The sequence below is a fragment of the Scylla paramamosain genome, chromosome 20 (assembly GCF_035594125.1).
Source record: "Scylla paramamosain isolate STU-SP2022 chromosome 20, ASM3559412v1, whole genome shotgun sequence".
In the NCBI taxonomy this organism is placed as follows: Eukaryota; Metazoa; Arthropoda; class Malacostraca; order Decapoda; family Portunidae; genus Scylla; species Scylla paramamosain.
In genome coordinates this window covers 18,483,186-18,495,316 of record NC_087170.1, presented here as the reverse complement: position 1 = coordinate 18,495,316, position 12,131 = coordinate 18,483,186, and the positions used below count along the sequence as shown (strand labels likewise).

The 12,131-nt window shown below is 43.9% G+C and overlaps 1 protein-coding gene across 6 annotated transcripts in view; it reads right to left on the bottom strand.

Moving 5' to 3' along the window:
- The window catches only part of LOC135110554 (uncharacterized), a 243,583-nt gene extending 232,370 nt beyond the window's left edge, over positions 1 to 11,213 (bottom strand). For 2 of the 6 annotated variants that reach the window (XM_064022978.1, XM_064022977.1), the window contains exon 1: positions 10,842 to 11,209. The gene's annotated coding sequence lies outside the window, so the exon portion shown is untranslated. Of the gene's footprint in view, positions 1 to 10,841 lie in introns of all 6 variants that reach the window. The other 4 variants (XR_010273311.1, XR_010273310.1, XR_010273309.1 and 1 more) reach the window with 4 other exon arrangements.
- Positions 11,214 to 12,131: the final 918 nt, after the last annotated feature.

The window sequence follows — 12,131 nt, the reverse complement described above, 5'->3', positions numbered from 1 at the left end:
CGACCAAATAAATGTCGGTAAACAATAATCAACTTTATCAATGGGTTATAAATTCAGCTGCTCATGCAAGAAAATTATATCTATTACATCACAATTATCTCTATTATGACTAACTGACAGGTGATCTGATGAGGTTTTGAAGCTGTCACGAGTACCGAATCAGTTAATCTCACAATCCCACCGGAAACAAGATGCCAATTATCGTTCCTCGTTCTGGTTACGGCTCTCGCTCTCCTGTTATAAGATTAGTGAGTTCCCAGACTGTTACGTGAGACGATCTTGTTTCTTGTTAACTTTGCCTTCTTACGTAACTCAGGAATGTGTGCCCCCGCGTGTGTTAAGTTGAGTGCGTTTTTTGTAATCTTATAACACAAACTAAGCATCGTGACTGACTTAACTACGGTCTTCTATGATATAAAATACGAGTCATGTATCTCTGTAAAGCACTGCGCCAAACAAATCAACGAAAAGATAAGGACGCCGTAAGCCAAGACAACACGTTACGCAACACCAAATAACTCAGCATTAATAATATCGCTTCTTCCCGTACTGTATCTCCTTCACAGACCCTCTTCTTTCTTGCCCCGCCATTAATTAAAGGAGAAAAACGGACATGGAAGGAGGAGGAGGAGGGAAGGGAAGGACACTAGAACGGGAAGGAAAAGATGATCAAAAGAGGGATGCTTGGTGGGCTTCGGAAAACATTAATAACAAAAAATCAGTCATCTGGAGAGGGGAGAAGAATGAAGTGTCGCTGCAAAAAACGCTGAGTCATGAAAGGAAGACTAAGGGAGAAACAAAATATAGATTGATTAATGAAACCATTCCTCTTTATACGGATCCAAATTTCTCTCTCTCTCTCTCTCTCTCTCTCTCTCTCTCTCTCTCTCTCTCTCTCTCTCTCTCTCTCTCTCTCTCTCTCTCTCTCTCGACACCTGGATCCACTGTTTGGTTATTTTGCCTCTTTCCAAGTAGTTATTCCCATAATGCAACAGTCTTCCGTGTCACCATACTCGGGATTAAATTCTCGGGAGTGAATTTCGACTGGAATTTACAGAGAAGCTGTTTCGGGTAACCGGATCGTAAGTAAACACACACACACACACACACATTAAGTGGACTAGCGGATAGATGGCTGAGAGAGAGAGAGAGAGAGAGAGAGAGAGAGAGAGAGAGAGAGAGAGAGAGAGAGAGAGAGAGAGGGTGGGGGTGGGGGGTTAAGACTACGGCTGTTATTGACGTGGCGTGATAACGAGGCGAATGAGAATAGAGGTGGTAGCCAAGGTTGGGCAGCTCTTGTCAAGTGCACACGTCACGAAACTAGATCATGAGAGGAGGGCAAGGCAGCAGGAAGGTCAGATCAGCTGGCGTTTAGGCAAAAAAAAAAAAAAAAAAAAAAAAAAAAAGAAAGGAGAGAGAGATGAATCAAAGAGGAGACTTGGTGTTCGAGTAAATGGAGAGAAATCACAATGAATATTTCCAATACACTCATATCTCGCTCATCATTCACTACAATCTATAATGGATGTAAAAAAAAAATGAAATATGAGAAAAATTTGCCATTCCAAACTAATTTAATGGTGTACTTTTTTTTTCGCTTTTTTCTTTAAAGTAAAACGTCCAGACTTCCACACAGCTGAACTCCAGCCACCAGAATAACACTACCATTACTTGCTCTTCTAAATAGAAGTTGGGTGTGGGACAGTAATTCCATCCCATGTACGATATTGTATGAACAGTCTGAATTGGGAAAATGATCTTTTCAGTGGTGTGTGCCGAGGGACCGGAACAATGCAGTGAAGGGCGCAGATTTGTTAGCCGAGAGAAGTGATGTAACTGGCGCTGAGGGTGAGGCAAGACCGCCTCTGCGTGGTGCGTTAAGAACAGGCTCACGATGTTGAAATTTAATTGACCAACTAACAAGGAGAGGGTTTTCCCTGCACATAAAGGGTTGGCTGTACGTGAGTGGGATGCACGATGCCGGGGTTGGGGGAACTCATGTTACATCGGAAAATATCAAGAATGTGACGTGGGTGTGATGTGGGAGTGAGATGGAGTAGGAGGTGGGGTGGGAGATACAGTAAGAGATGGTGTGTGGAACGAAGAGATAAAGGAGGTGATCAGCGAGGAGCGAGTGGCGTGTGTTGGTTGGACTGGCTTGGGCACGTATTCTCAACCCCTTGGGCTTCACCAGAGTACCACAATCATTGCTTATTCATCAGTCCAACGTCTGGTTCTGAGAATAAACAATGCTCGTGTCTGGGCAGGTATTGCTCTTCCTGCCGGAGGCGCGATCACCGGCCGAACAATACATCTCCTTTACACTTCAATTACGACTGCTCACACAGAAAATATAAATGATTAATCCAGGAATTTTTGTTAAACTAAAATCATGAAAACGCTCTTGAAAACCCAAATACGAGTAACTTCCACAAGAGACTATTAAAAATGATAGAGATAAGCCGTTTGCGATTACCGTCCTAAGTGACAAAGAAAAAACTGCGAGAAACGTGACTTGATATTAATATGAGGGTAAATACCAAGGCAGAGTTCAGATCAAGTCCATTAATCTGGGAACTGAAAAACACGAGATCATAAGTGAGGAGGCAGGACAGAATACTTATGTGATAAGTCTTGACCGCCACACTGAGAGATACATCTGTGCTATACTGAAGACCAAACTCAACCATTGCGCGCACGTGAGAGGTGTGTGTAGGCGTGAGAGGGATGATGGAGGGCTGCCCGGACTACCATTACTGACGTCACAAGCAATAATTTCAATCAGCATGCGTGGGCCCTCCTGTCACTCGCTCTGCTGCGTCACTGAGACCCGCGGGAAATCTGCATATGCCCGAGCAACGCAGAATGTTCCTATCACGTGACATTGGAATATTAACCTGATTTCCAAAACGGTGATGATATTATTGTTGATGCCATACCTGTTATCATTATTATTAGTAAGTAGTAGTGGTGGTAGTAGTAGTAGTAGTAGTAGTAGTAGTAGTAGCATAGTCAACATAATACTACTACTAATACTACTACAACTATTTCTATTACTACTACTACTACTACAACTAATATAATTTCATACAAAGTGCACAAACTTCCACCCTTCTAGGCTCCCAGCTCCTCACATAAGTGCCTCACAATTACACGATACAAAAATGCAAATAATTAGCATTAATTTCGTTACATCTTTTACATAATTACCTCTCTCTCTCTCTCTCTCTCTCTCTCTCTCTCTCTCTCTCTCTCTCTCTCTCTCTCTCTCTCTCTCTCTCTCTCTCTCTCATTAAGCACGTATCCTAAGCCAGCAAATACATCGCATCCATTGACCAATACGGACAGTAACAAAACACTGACGTTAATTATGCCCCTCATTAATTTTGTTGTGTAAATTGAGAGAGAGAGAGAGAGAGAGAGAGAGAGAGAGAGAGAGAGAGAGAGAGAGAGAGAGAGAGAGAGAGAGAGAGAGAGAGAGAGAGAGAGAATATTATTCGCATGCACGTAAAATAACCATGGAAAAAGAAGAAAAGAAAAAGAAAAAGAAGAAGAAGAAGAAGGGAAAACAACAGCAGCCGCAGCAACGAGGGAGAGAGAGAAAGGAAGGGGAATAGCATGAAGAGGAGGAGGAGGAGGAGATAATCACGAACCAAGGAGAAAAGAAAAAAGAACACAATAAAAGAAGAACAAGGCGGAGGAGGAAGAGGAGGAAGAAGAAAAAGACAATGAAGAAAGGGAAAACAAAAGAAAGCAGAAAAGATATATAAGGAGGTAATGAAAAAATAAAAGTGATATGTAAAGGAAAAAATGGAGAACAAATCCGTGTGTGTGTGTGTGTGTGTGTGTGTGTGTGTGTGTGTGTGTGTGTGTGTGTGTGTGTGTGTGTGTGTGTGTGTGTGTGTGTGTGTGTGTGTGTGTGTGTGTGTGTGTGTGTGTGAGGAAGGCGAAACAAAAGGTGAGGAAAAAGGGACAGAAAAGACAGCTGTTGTGCAATTTGTCAGCACGTTGTGGTAAACAAATCATTATGCAATACTGAACCGTGGACAAGAAGGAGGAGGAGGAGGAGGAGGAGGAGGAAAGAAAAAGGACAAGGAGAAAACACATAGATGGCGGAAAATAAAAAGGAAGGGTAAAAGAAAAGCAATAACGAGAGAGAGAGAGAGAGAGAGAGAGAGAGAGAGAGAGAGAGAGAGAGAGAGAGAGAGAGAGAGAGAGAGAGAGAGAGAGAGAGAGAGAGAGAGAGAGATGAATGAAAATACATGATAAGTGTGATGAAAAATCGGGCGGAGGAAGAAGAGAAGATAGGATGAGGAAGAGGAGGAGGATAAGGCAAACGAGGAGGAAATGTGTCAAGGCGCTAAGAAATTAAATGTGGAAGGAGAATTAGAGAAGTAGGAATGAGTGATAGAGGAGGAAGTGGTGGTGGTGGTGGTGGTGGTGGAAACTGAGGTGTGATTATAGCAGGGGGGAGAGAGAGAGAGAGAGAGAGAGAGAGAGAGAGAGAGAGAGAGAGAGAGAGAGAGAGAGAGAGAGAGAGAATGGTCACAATGATACGTCTCTCTCTCTCTCTCTCTCTCTCTCTCTCTCTCTCTCTCTCTCTCTCTCTCTCTCTCTCTCTCTCTCTCTCTCTCTCTCTCTCTCTCTCTCTCTCTCTCTCTCTTCCATTCCCCCTCCTGTCTTCTCTCCACTCCTCCTCCTGCTGTTGTTTTTTTTTACTTCAGTCATCCCGTCCACACATTTCTTTTCTCTCTCTCTTCCCACTCCTCCTGTCTTTTCATTTCAATCATCCCCTCCACATCATTTTTTCCTTCCTCCCTCCCCACCTAACTCTTTCCTTCCTTTTATTCTCTCTCCATCTCCTTGAACTTTAAAAATTCCAGCGCGTGGCCATAAATACATACATACATACATACATACATACATACACACATACACACACACAGAAAAAAAAAGGCCCAAGGAGTGTGAAGGGAAGTAAGTGTAAAGAAAGAGGGGGGATGATAAAAGTAGGATGGACGAAAAGGAAGAGAGGGAGACGAGGATAAAAAGATATAAGGAAGAAGTAAGAGGAGAGGGGAAGCATAAATGAAAGGGAACAGTGGATGACTAAGATGGGGAAAGTAAAATGGAAGGGGAGGAGGAGGAGGAGGAGGAGGAGGAGGAGGAGGAGGAGGAGGAGGAGGAGGAGAAAAGAAGAGGGAAAAGGGAAAACACAGGAGAACGAGAAATTATTAACAGTGATGTAAAAAAGACAGGAAAAAGAGATAACGGAAAAGAAAGAAAAGAAAAGAAAGGAAGAATGAAGAACAAGGAAGAAGAAGAAGAACAAGAACAAGAAAAAAGAGCAAGAAAAGAACAAGCAAGAAGAATAAGAAAAAAAAAAAAACGAAGAAAGAAAAAAAAAGGAAAGGAAAAAGTTAGGAAATAAAATAAGAAAATAATGCATCTACATATGCAGATGAAGAGAAGGGAAGAAAAACGAAATATAAAGTACCAGTTACGAAAAAAAAAAAATGAAACAGTGAATAAGACAGGGAAACAAAAAAAAAAAACGAAACGGGAAATAAGACAGGGAAATAGAAAAAAAACAGAAAACGAGACGAGGAGGATGAAAGACAGAGATAGCAAGGGAAGAGAGGAAAGTGACAGGAAAACTAAGGAGGACAGAAACGAGAGAGAAAAGAGGACGTAAGAGGAAGAAGAACATGGTGGAAGACAGCAGAATGGAGGAGAGAGAGAGAGAGAGAGAGAGAGAGAGAGAGAGAGAGAGAGAGAGAGAGAGAGAGAGAGAGAGAGAGAGAGAGAGAGAGAGAAAGGAGGCGTAAGAAGCACACGGGATACAAGTGACTTTTCTTCCTAAGTGTGTCGTAGCCTCGCAACAAACTTTAATGATGGTGTTAAGAGCTGTGTGGGAGAGAGGAGAGAGAGAGGGAGAGGGAGAGGCAGGCAGGTGGGCAGGTAGGCAGAGGGAGGTAAGCAGGTAAGCAGGTAGGGAGGGACTGTCAGCAGGTGGACTAGGGTCTGCAAACTACGGCACTCGCTATCACCACCACTACCACCACCACCACCACCATTACCACCAGGTGCAACACGTGACTGTTCTCATCCACCACACCACCACCACCACCACCACCACCACCACCACTACAGTCACAGTTCTCAGTCCCTCATGAAAATAATTGTATATTTTCACCACCGCCACCTCCACCACAACCACCACCGACTCCTCCTCCTCCTCCTCCTCCTCCTCCTCCTCCTCCTCCTCCTCCTCCTCCTCCTCCTCCTCCTCCTCCTCCTCCTCTTCTTCTTCTTCCTTCCCCTCCTCCTTCTCCTCCTCCTCCTCCTCACACACGAAACACTGAATAAATTTATATTCAAAGACAAAACTAAACATGTGTAGCTCACACACACACACACACACACACACACACACACACACACACACAGACGGAGCGAGAGAGAGAGAGAGAGAGAGAGAGAGAGAGAGAGAGAGAGAGAGAGAGAGAGAGAGAGAGAGAGAGAAAGCAAGGAAAGCATCAGTTGTGTTCCACTTGTTCCTTCCCGGGGCGCGGCAAGGCGGCTGCTGCGGGGCCTCTGGGATCACTCCGCTCTGGTAAACTCTTCTCCAAAACTTTGAGACGAGCAAACCCACCCCCGGAGACACAAAGTCAGTCAGTCACTCTCTCTCTCTCTCTCTCTCTCTCTCTCTCTCTCTCTCTCTCTCTCTCTCTCTCTCTCTCTCTCCCCAATACTAAAAGCACACTGTTCTAAAACCAGGAGACTTTTTGATGCTTGCATATGAGAGAGAGAGAGAGAGAGAGAGAGAGAGAGAGAGAGAGAGAGAGAGAGAGAGAGAGAGAGAGAGAGAGAGAGAGAGAGAGAGAGAGAGAGAGAGAGAGGCAGGGGGAGAACAGATCAAGCTCATATCTGCATTGCTTTCCACCATCGTGAACTATTTGCAAGACTACGGCTCAAAAATGTTTAAAAATATAAGCAATTATACAAAAGCCTTAAGGTTATCGAACAAAAACCGTCTGAATGAACGAATAAGCAACGTGATACTGTAGATAATGAAAGACAACCAACACACCTTCCTACACTCCTCTCGTAGGCCTAGTAAGCTTCAATGAAACATTCCCACCATTAGCTACACGCACAGCCTCCACAGTCCACCAGCTGCTCGACCTTCACTTCCGCTACATTCACTCCTGCACCGCCATCCCTAAGACTGGCTGCATTTAAAGCCACAAGATAAAACATTGCCAACTTACAGAGACAAACATTAGCAGCATTAGGAGGAAGAGTTGGGTGAGAGAGAGAGAGAGAGAGAGAGAGAGAGAGAGAGAGAGAGAGAGAGAGAGAGAGAGAGATTAGTTCATTCTCATACAATTATCCTCTAAATGTTAACTATTATTTCTGCTCTCTCTCTCTCTCTCTCTCTCTCTCTCTCTCTCTCTCTCTCTCTCTCTCTCTCACTCTCTCCTCTCTCGATTCCACTTTTCTCATCCATCTCGACATCTCGCATTCTTTCAATCTTTTCTTTCTTTGTTACTTTTTTTCTTCTTCCCGTCCCTCCTCCTCCGCCCTCCTGCTTTCCTCCTCCTTCCATGGCCATCCCCCATCAAAGAAACACATTCCTCTTTTCTCCTCCTCCTCCTCCTCCTCCTCCTCCCTCTCTCCACCCACCTCCCTCCACTGCGCCAAGTAAGAACAGCTAAAAGGTACACACTTTTTTTTTTTCTTTGTTTCTCCGTCCTTGCATTTCTCTCTCTCTCCTCTCTCTACTCTCTCTCTCTCTCTCTCTCTCTCTCTCTCTCTCTCTCTTCTCTCTCTCTCCTCTCTCTCTCTCTCTCTCTCCTCTCTCTCTCTCTCTCTCGTAATTAAATCAGGCCCCGCATCACAGCATATTTTCGACCAGCTGAATGAACACGCTTGCCTCGGGACACGCCAACTGCTGAGCCCCGGGAATGCCTGAATGGCTTGCAGAGAGAGAGAGAGAGAGAGAGAGAGAGAGAGAGAGAGAGAGAGAGAGAGAGAGAACCTTCAAGTACACATAATTTGACTTTTGCTCAATGAAACCGGCTATGACAGTAAAAAGCGTCATATTTCCATCTGGACGACATAACAAATTCCGTTAAGAGAGGAGTACCATGTAAAAGAAAGTAACTGTCATTAGAGGCAACAAGTATTAGAAGGAAATAATAAGAGTTAAGTAAAAGAAAGGAACTGGTGTCATTTGAGCTAACAGGTGTCGCGAGAGGGAAGGCAGAGCTGTCAGAGAGGGAGGAAGAGGGAGGCAGCGAGTATCGTGGAGGAGATGGAAGAAGCAAGTGTCATCAGGAGGAACCAACGAGTGAAGAATCCCATCATCTGCGTGGAATTTTAACCCTTCCACTGCTATTTGACATACGTTTCTTTAATTATTATGAACATTGAGGCCATTTATTTTTTCTAGTCCTACAAATACTTTCAAACATTTACACTGGGTAGAAGTTGGGTAGTTTATTCTTTCTTTAATTTCTTCTCTTAGAAATATTACATACATTGCTCTTAGTCCTGTGAATTATTGCATATGTCAGTGAAAGGGTTAAAAGCAAATAGTGATATACATCAAACTTAAATTACAAATACAGGAAATCGAGAGAAAGTCCAGATTATTAAATAACACTGAAAATAGCAACTGGAAGCTGAAAATTTAAAGAGAGACAAATTTAAATGACTTTGAAATACCACCAAGGCCATCCACCTTCGTCTTTCCCCCTGCACAGCCCCTCGCGTCTCCCGCCCGCCCACACTCCACGTCCCGCCCTCTCCCTTCTCACTTCTCCCGCATCGCCTCTTACAACCCTCCCTGACACCCATTCTAGACACGAAGTTACTGCATATGCACTTCCCCTCCTCACCTCTCACTTCATCCAACACCTCTCTCTCTCTCTCTCTCTCTCTCTCTCTCTCTCTCTCTCTCTCTCTCTCTCTCTCTCTCTCTCTCTCTAGCTAGTAGTAGTAGTAGTAGTAGTAGTAGTAGTAGTAGTAACAGAAGTAGCATACGTAGTGGACCAAAATGAAAATCGGGAAGAGGAAAAAAGGAAAAAAAAATTAATTACTCACCGTAGGACAAAGGAGAGATTTTAAGCCCAATCCTTTCACCAGCTGACTCAAATCCTTCCTTCCTTCCTTCCCCCTTCCCTCTGACCCGCACCTGCTCCCGCCAACACCCAGTCCACATGCGATGTCTCTTAATAACAGATCATATTAAAAACTCCAAAAGAAATGAAAAAAAAAGTGTGAAAATACCAAAGAAAATATAAAAAAAGGTGAATAAAAAGCTTCCTCACTTTGTAGTCAAGATGTGAAGGGAATGGATGGAAGGATATGGAAAAGGGAGGGAAGGAAAGGAGGAAAGAAGGAGGAAGTGTGGGAAAGAAGGGAAAGGTGATGAAAGAATGAAGCTGGAAATACGTAGGTACTCGGAGGAGGAGGAGGAGGAGGAGGAAATATATTGATGTATATCAGATGGAGAGAACAGGGAAAGGAAAGAAGAGTGGAATGAGTAAGAGGAAAAGAACCAGGAGGAGTAGAAGCACAGAGAGAACGGGAAGGGGAAGAGAAGATAAGAATAAAGCAAGAAATAGGAGATAGAGAGATAACAAGAACTAGAGGAGGAGAAGGAGAAGAATGAGTGGTTAAGGAGGAGGAAGAAGAGAAGAAGAATGAAGGGATAGAGAAGAGGAACATGAGGTGGAGAAGGAAAAGGCAGAAAAAGAGGCAGTGAAAGCGAGATGAGAAGAGACGGGAGGGAGTGAAGTTACTGAGGCGAAAAGTAACAAAACTGTTGAACATTTTGGAAAAGAAAATGGAAGGTGGGAGGGGAGAGCAGGCAGGCAGGGACAAATGGAGGACAAAGACGTGAAGAAGAAATAAGAAAATGGAAAGATATTGAACCGTGAGCTGAAATAAAACATAAAAGAAACACGAAATCAAGTAAGACGAGAGGAAACGAAATAAAAGCGAGAACAGGGAAAAATGGAGCAACAATAGAACCAAAGGGAAGAGTGAAGCAGATGGTAACACGAAAATAGTGGGAAGAAAGGTGGAAAATAATAGAAAAGATGCGATGATAAGAATAGAGAATGCGAGGAATAAAGGAACGAAAAAAAAAAACAACAAAGGAAGGATAGGATGCGTAGGAAACAAAAAGTGAAAAAAGAGTGACATTAGAAGGATAAAGAAATCAGGAGAGAGAGAGAAAGAGAAAGGGGGGGAGAGAGAGAGAGAGAGAGAGAGAGAGAGAGAGAGAGAGAGAGAGAGAGAGAATGAGGGAGAGAGAGAGACGAAGCAATGAGAGAAGAACGAGAAGGACGGAGAGATGGAGATGAAAGAATATAACGAAGAAGGAAAATGCAAAAAAGAAAGGCAAGAGGAAGAGGAAAGAGCGGCCAAACAGAGGCATGTTATTCTTAACGACGCAACCGGTGACTTTTTTTCCCCATCTCAAGTTCCAACATTTTATTTTATCGGCGTTTCCGTCACTGGTCTGATTTCCTTAAAGGGCAAGAGGCTCCGGGGATAGAGAGAGAGAGAGAGAGAGAGAGAGAGAGAGAGAGAGAGAGAGAGAGAAAGAGATATTACGTCTTTCCTAGCCTTTTATCATTTAACATTTTAGTTTTTTTATGCTTTATGAATTAGGGTTAGGGTAGTTTTCATTGTTGTATATTTTAAGTACGCTTCAGCTTGATATTGAAATCCTTGACACACCCAGTTCATATATCAATGAGAATAACGATATTTGAATTCCTGTAATGGCGGCAACCCACATCGACCAGACCAGCTCAACTCACCTCCTCGCTGTGAAACACTCGTGCTGTCCACCTGCAGAGCCTCTCCCCGGGCCACTCCCGCCCCCGCCGCCTTCCGCTGTGGTGCTGAGGACTGCCACAATTGACACACACGCAAACTGCACTCACAAACGCGTACACAAAAAAAAACACAAGCAGTTCACCCGCAGCCGCCGCTACACCGCTGGAAATGGAACCTGCCTGCCAGTGAGCCTATCACAGCCCGTATCACCGTGACGTAAGAGCGAGGGTGACTGCTTAGTGTTTTCAAGTTTGCAAACCTTCATAACAAGCACACACCTGACGTACGAGTGTATTACTGGCACGAGTATGTATAAGTAAGCACGAGAAGTTTCACAAATGATTGCAGGAAGGAGATACTCACGATTAAAAGAGAAATGATGCGGAGTCTTGCGAGGGAGGATGAGCGGCGTGGCAGTGTCTGGTAACTCCCTCGTTAACACTGGCCAACCCTACCTCAGTACTACTTAATTGGCTGAATGATGATTAAGTACTTATTGCTTGATAGTAGGCGTCTCTGCAGCTCTGTTCCACTCTCACTAACTACAAGAGACGTGTAAGAGTGCATATTTCTTCCCAACTCATTCTATAAGGTTCCAATGCACAAGTTTCGAGTAAGAGTAGTGGACACGGACTAAGGTGACGTAGAAAACGAGGAAATGACGGGCAAAACCATCGAAATACCCTTGTTTACTGTTTGATGGCGCCGGGTGGCACGTCTACCCGTCCACGTAACAGCAGTGGAGAAAAGCAGCAAGAATACGTACAGTAATAATGAACTACCTTTCAAAATCTTCATCACGCCTCACAGCACCAATCCAATAAGCAGGTAGGTAAAAAGGAAGGCTGGCTTGCAATGCTTTGAACCGACACAAGCACAAGACATCTTCACGTTGGTCGTATTAATAGAAGAAAATGACGATAATGATTGATGCAAATGTAGTAAATCGTATGTGGAACTAATGGCGTTAAAAAATTCTCTCTCTCTCTCTCTCTCTCTCTCTCTCTCTCTCTCTCTCTCTCTCTCTCTCTCTCTCTCTCTGGTCACTACCTTCCTACAGGTTGAAATCAATAGACACTGTCCACTTTAGCAAATTTCCTCTTCCGCCTCCGCCTCCTCCTCCTCCTCCTCTTCGTTTATTTCTTCTTCTTCTTCTTCTTTTATATATTATTCTTTTATTTCTTCTTATTTCTTCTTTCTTTTCTTCTTCTTCCCTCCTCCTTCTTCTCCTCCTCCTCCTCCTCCTCCTCCTCCTTCTCCTCTTCCTGGTC